Below are 6,197 nucleotides of genomic sequence, written 5' to 3' on the forward strand. Positions count from 1 at the left end.
AACTTCATGAAATATTACCCAAAATTTTGAAAACAACTTGTTGATACCGACATGAATTGCCCGGATCTGAAGGTTATTTCCAAAGGCGTTTCACAGAAAAGTTTCCAGGGTCATCTTTCTTGTATGAGGTATATAAATGATGCAATTCGCAGCTATCCGGATGCTACATATGGTATATACGCCGATTATGTAAGTACATTTGTTTCAGCTGAAAACACTGCAACGCTGCAGATTAGAATAAACCAGCTTCTTGCTAAAGGACTGGTCACGTTTCTAGCAATCTAAGCATAAACACAAATACAACAAAGCCTGCATTATTTATACCTATAAGGATAAGCCAATAAATGATAATATGCATCTTGAATATGGTAATGCTACAATAGAGGTGGTAAATTCTATTAAAATTCTGGGAGCTGCGTTTTCAAACGACATGCTTCGGAACGAACATATCGACGTTGTTATGAACCGGTTATCTCCCGTCGTCAGCATGGCGTACAACTCCAGAGCTGTCTTACCGTTCAAAGTGAAGGTTCTAGCTATTACAAAGCGTGCTCAAATGAACACGAACCCGTCGAGGTAATTTAGTGTTATATGGTCTTCTGTTATCGAGCACGAAGTCACGGGTTTAATTCGCGGCCACATATATACCTCTGGAAATGAAATAAAAAGCAATCATACATACTCGCATGTTATTTCCACGTTAAAGAACCGATGGTCGTCGAAATTGACCTGGAGCCCTCCGCTCATAGGTCGGCAAAAAGATTGGAGCTCACTCAGACTCACTCAAGAAATATATTTTGCTCTGGCGGCTCACTCGGACTCAGACTCACCAACATTTTCATCAACCGGACTCACTCGGACTCAGACTCACTAAACTTTTTCTCAATGCGACTCACTCGGACTCAAACTCACCAACATATCACTAAGCCGGACTCACTCAGACTCACGGCTTGACCTGAGCCTGAGTGAGTCGACTCATGAGTCCGTTAGCGTAAAATTTGCTTTTTCGATCATGGTGTCAATGCTCTTCAAATGCCAATATCTCACATAATCGGTGCTCTAGGATACGCCGTTTGATCTTGTACTTTAAAATACGAGTTATCAGTGGTTTCAATCCAGTAAAGACACTTTTATGAAATACGTGAGTCACTAGGGATATTTTTATCAAGAACCTCCCGAGAAACTGTTCATGGGGGGAAGTCAAGACACGCCAACCCCCCCCCCCCCCTCCCCAGCTCACGCGTCTGATCAATAAATATTGAGGTGGTGCAGGAACGCTAGTGCGTTGAAATATGTGCGACCAGACTTGAGTATAAACGTAAGCCGATATAAGGCTGATAGCAATGCCGAAGATGAATAGATAGGACCATAGGTCGGCAATGAAATATGGATATGGAACTCACTCACACTTACTCAAGAAATATATCTTGCGCTTAGGGCTCACTTGGACTCAGACTCACCAATATTTTCCTCAACCGGACTCACTCCGACTCACTAAAACTCACTAAAATATTACCCTCCCGGACTCACTCAGACTAAGATCAGGCCATGAGTCTGAGTCTGAGTGAGTCGACTCATGAGTGAGTTTGCCGACCTATGCCTCCGCTACACGACATTTCTCGTAGTCTAGCTGTGAGTTGTTCTGGGACATTAAACCCCGGCCGAAATGTGATAATTTTTGTGAATACGAAATTTTTTTCTGAAGTATATACATAGAGCACCTAATAAAAGTGAAACGCCGCGGCATAGAGAAACACCTTCTACGTGACTGTCTACGTCATCTACGTCACGCGCCACTCTTGTCGCATATCACCAGCTTCCCATTCATTATGCGTCTTCTACCGCTTTCACGCTACGCTGCTTTCGTGAGTATGTTTCAACTCGATCTTTGATAAAAGTTCATTTTTTTTCCTTGTTCAAAGGGACTGATAACCGATTTTTCTCGACCCAGTTTTTTACGGCGCAACAGAAAGCTCACCCTTCATAATGTTTGTAGCTGCAGTGGTTGATCCCAAAAGCACGTGGTTATTTTATAAGCACTATTTTTCAATATGAAAAGTCTCTAAAAACGTGTGAAGGCGTCCTCCAGCAACGCTGTGAAGCAATAGCGATGCCGATAGCCCTACTTGCAAACTGTTCGTTACGCTCAAGGTTCTGCTTTCACAAGAGTCCGTGGAACTGTGGTTAACCACCTTCACATTGACATTTTCAACCATTTTTGAATATAAGAAGCAGGTAGAATAAGTTTTCCGAACGCTCGTTATCACGTGAGGTCCCTTAACCGTCTCGCGAGCCAGGCGCTCGTGGCCTCCGCGATAAGCTCCGGCAACGCGTTGTCGGACTCGGAGCTAATCGCGGAGGGCACGAGTCGCTCTTCGTACTTCTCCAACTCGTTGGCAGGTGCCGCTAGGCCCTCAGCTAACAACGTTCATGCTGCCGCTCATGAGCATCGGATCATATACGTCAAACGAAGGCGGCGCCACTGTCCTGCTCAGTACAAACGAAGGCATTTCTGCATTTTTAAGTTAGAAAAGATTATACTAAAAAAGTGTACTGCATTTCAACGCTAATAGAGACAATTAATAGCGTACACCAGTAATAAGTCACGTGATCACCATCAAGTAAACGTTCACTTTTTTTTTTGCCGCGTGAGGCGCCAAAGGCAATTTTTAGTGAAGAAATAAAAATATAAATCCGCGTTTAACGAGAAAAACAGGGTTCGGTTTAGCCAATATAATATACAGTCTTTCCATTAGTGCGGTTGTCTCAATTCGTGTTATGCGTGGTTGTCTGTCCGTTTAAGACAACCGCGAACAGTGCCGTTAACTGATCTCTTGCAAAAAGGCTTACGTTTCAAAGGAATGAAAGCAGTGTGTGATGCAACATTTGCGCTAACGTGGTTTGAAGAAGCAGATTCCGTCTATGTTTCAACGTTGGTGATTGCATTCTTCCCCAGACAAAAGCGAAAAAAGATATCGCGTGCGGTGCATGAACGACTCCGCCACGCCCTGTCGCCGGTAGCGAGTATACGTGTCATACATATAGTCGAGGATCATGATCATGTCATACTAGCGTGTCTCGCTGTAAGCGCGTTTCATTCGATTTGGAGTCAAAGGAGGCCCATTGTGAAGGCAGCGCACCAGGCGCAAGGGCGGAGCTAAGCGCAACGTGCCAGTACGGAACAAGGACTGTCCACGCTGTCCATTTCACTGCGTTGTATAGCGCTGTCAACAATAGTGAGGCTGGTGCCGGAAAGAGAGCAAATGTATACTGCGGTTCACCACACTCCAAGATAAAAAAGAGTATGTGTGACTCTTTTCGGTGAGTTCTGACTTGCCACGCATACGACTCTCTTTGAAGAGATACGTAAACTCTCTTGGTGGCTGAGAGTCGGTTAGCTCTAGGAGTGTACCTTGACTCTCATGGGAAGAGTAAAAGGACTCTCATCTGAAGAATCACATTACCGAGGGAGTCAGACGACTCTTGCTGGTAATTCTCCTAAGTGGGTCAAATGACACACAATGAATAATTGTAATAAAACTCATCAAAATAACTCACACAGCTTTTCCAGCAACGTAAAATAGGAAGCGCGAAAAGATGGTCTGTGATTTCCAATTAAGCAGTTAAGGTAGAATTCGTTTATATGCTTGTAACTAAAATGTGTGACTGTGATGTGCATAGTGGCATACGCTGCAAAAGACAGTGCAGAAATCTGCATCATGTTTCCATATTTATTCTTTATGAGTATGGACAAATCAAAAAGTAATGATGGCTGTAGGCATCAGACTTGTGACTTGCTATGTTGTCGTTCCTGTTCACCGTGAGCAGCCATGAAAAATGGTACCTGAAAAAAAAGGACGTGATATTGTGATGAGAAAACGAAATTGTAATAAGAGTTTGCAAAACACTCCGCAATAAGGGATCTACGTACACAGACGCAACAAAGGCTCACAACGTAACAACTAATGCAAAACAGACATGGCAAGGAACAGTGCATTTGCCATTATCGTGCAAAACACAACTTGTAAATAATAGCTTTTGCAACACGTTACTTGGTAAAAAACTTGCAGCACAAGATGATGTGAGCCTCTTTTAAGCAACAAACTAAATTTGCTTAGGCTCCTTTGCGTGGGTGCCACTCATCCCTTTTCCTCCGTCATCTTGTCCAACCAAAGGGAGTGTAGGACTGAGTGCCTCGTTGACAGGGCGAACCACGCTGACAACTTTTTCATCACGAGTGGCGAGGCGACAGACCATAGCGGCACCTTCGTTTCTCCGAGTGTGGCTGTCAATTGGAGTGAAGAGGCGGGAGAAGCGATCCAGCTAGGATTCTGGGCATAACCAACAAATGCAGACTGATTATTTGGGCTTAAAACCACTCTTTGTGCAACACACCCTAACTCTACACACACATGGCACGAAAACAAATTTTCACGCAAAAGAAGGCGGGAACCTAGTTTAGCAATAGGCACAAGCTACGCGGGAATGAAAACACTTGTTTTCTGAAAAATCGCTTCAAAATTGTCTCCCGGAATAAGCTCGGCTTTGCGCCGGCATATTCCGGCACCCAAGCGCACACTTCGCCAGTTGGGGGCACGCCGTGAGCGGTTATTGACCGCGTGCTTTACAAACGGCTGAACGACTTAGATAAACGCATGCAAGTGCGAGCGCCCGAACGACACCCAACGCGCGCGGACGTCGTCTACATTGAGATGGGTCGTTGAGATGTAGGCAGACCACGAAAATAGCAAACAGAAACGAGGGAAAAAGAGTGCACGGCGGCGGCCCCAACAACGCGCGGCGTCAATATTGTAGATTTTCACCTTCCCGGTGAGGCGAGTCCAATTTAATTGACTGCCGCGTGCTGGAAGCATCGTACTATATCTGCACCTCAAACTACCGTTTTTATTCAACAAAAAATTATATTTAGTGCGTCTAAAGTGTTCTGCACGCAAACTTTTTCTTTTTTTCACGTTTCCACGCATGGACGCACGCGCTGCACACTCAATATCGATGCAAATGTTAATAGGACTTACAAGAAATCCCATCTCAAAACGACATCTCGTGCATAGCAGCGCAGACACAATCAGCAATCAACAAACAGTCGCCTTCTATAATTGATTGCATCACTCATATTACGGGAGCTTGTACAAAAGCGCGCATAACGGTTTGAACTCGTTAATAGACACTTTTAGTTGAGCGTCAGCAACAGCCCCGCGGACGCAGGCTGCCATTGGAAATGGCTAGCAGCCTACTTCCACAGGGCTGCTGCAGACGCCCAGCTAAAGCTGTATAATTAGTGTCTGCGAAAGCAGTACACTCACCATCAACAGACGCGCGTTGTCCGTATCAGCAGCTCCATGAATATGGCCCCCTCCAAGCATCACTTATCGCACGGGGCCTCCGCGTATAATATGGCGTGACCGCAACATTGAGATGCACACGGTTGCGGTCACGCCACAAAACTAAAACGAAACTACAAGATACGCAAAGCACTCCGAGAGACAGGGAAGACTGGGAGCGGAGGCGCCGTCGCCGTCGGCGAGCCGCAGCGCCAAGGCACACAGCGTATACGAACGGCGCCGAACGACAATCACATGGTATACGTATATGGCGGCGCCTTCAACACGGAAGCCAATCGAAACGCGCCCCACGAGAGTCAATTGACTCCTGCAGAAAAGTTAACTCGCATCCTCTTATTCTACCTTCCAAAAGGGCACAAGGGTGGAGGCTTGGGCTTGTTGGAAATTCATGACAGTAAACTTCCAGCGCGAGGACACAAAGACAAGATGACGACACACTGCGCTGTGTGTCGTCCTCTTTCTTGTCTTTGTGTCTTCGCGCTGGAAGTTTACTGTTCCAACAGGGGTCAAATGGATAACCGAAGAGAGCCAGGTTTCCGTGACCCTGTTCTAACTCTTTTTTTTTTCTTAGAGTGCACTGAAGCTAGGAACCACCATACTGAAGCATTTGTCCTGAGAGGGGAGGCATCTGTGTGCAACACTCTTAACGCTGTCACCAGAAAATGGCACTGATGTCCCGAATACAACAGGAAGTTAAAAAGGACGGTAAACATCACTTCCTTTCACACACTGCAGTGGCCAAAGCTCCCCGGTCTGCACGTACGTTGTGGTGGTGAGTGACACGCTCACGCGAAGCCCCCTCAAGGTGATCGTCATGAGCATCGCCATGTATAC

The sequence above is a fragment of the Rhipicephalus sanguineus genome, chromosome 1 (genome assembly GCF_013339695.2).
Source record: "Rhipicephalus sanguineus isolate Rsan-2018 chromosome 1, BIME_Rsan_1.4, whole genome shotgun sequence".
Classification (NCBI taxonomy): Eukaryota; Metazoa; Arthropoda; class Arachnida; order Ixodida; family Ixodidae; genus Rhipicephalus; species Rhipicephalus sanguineus.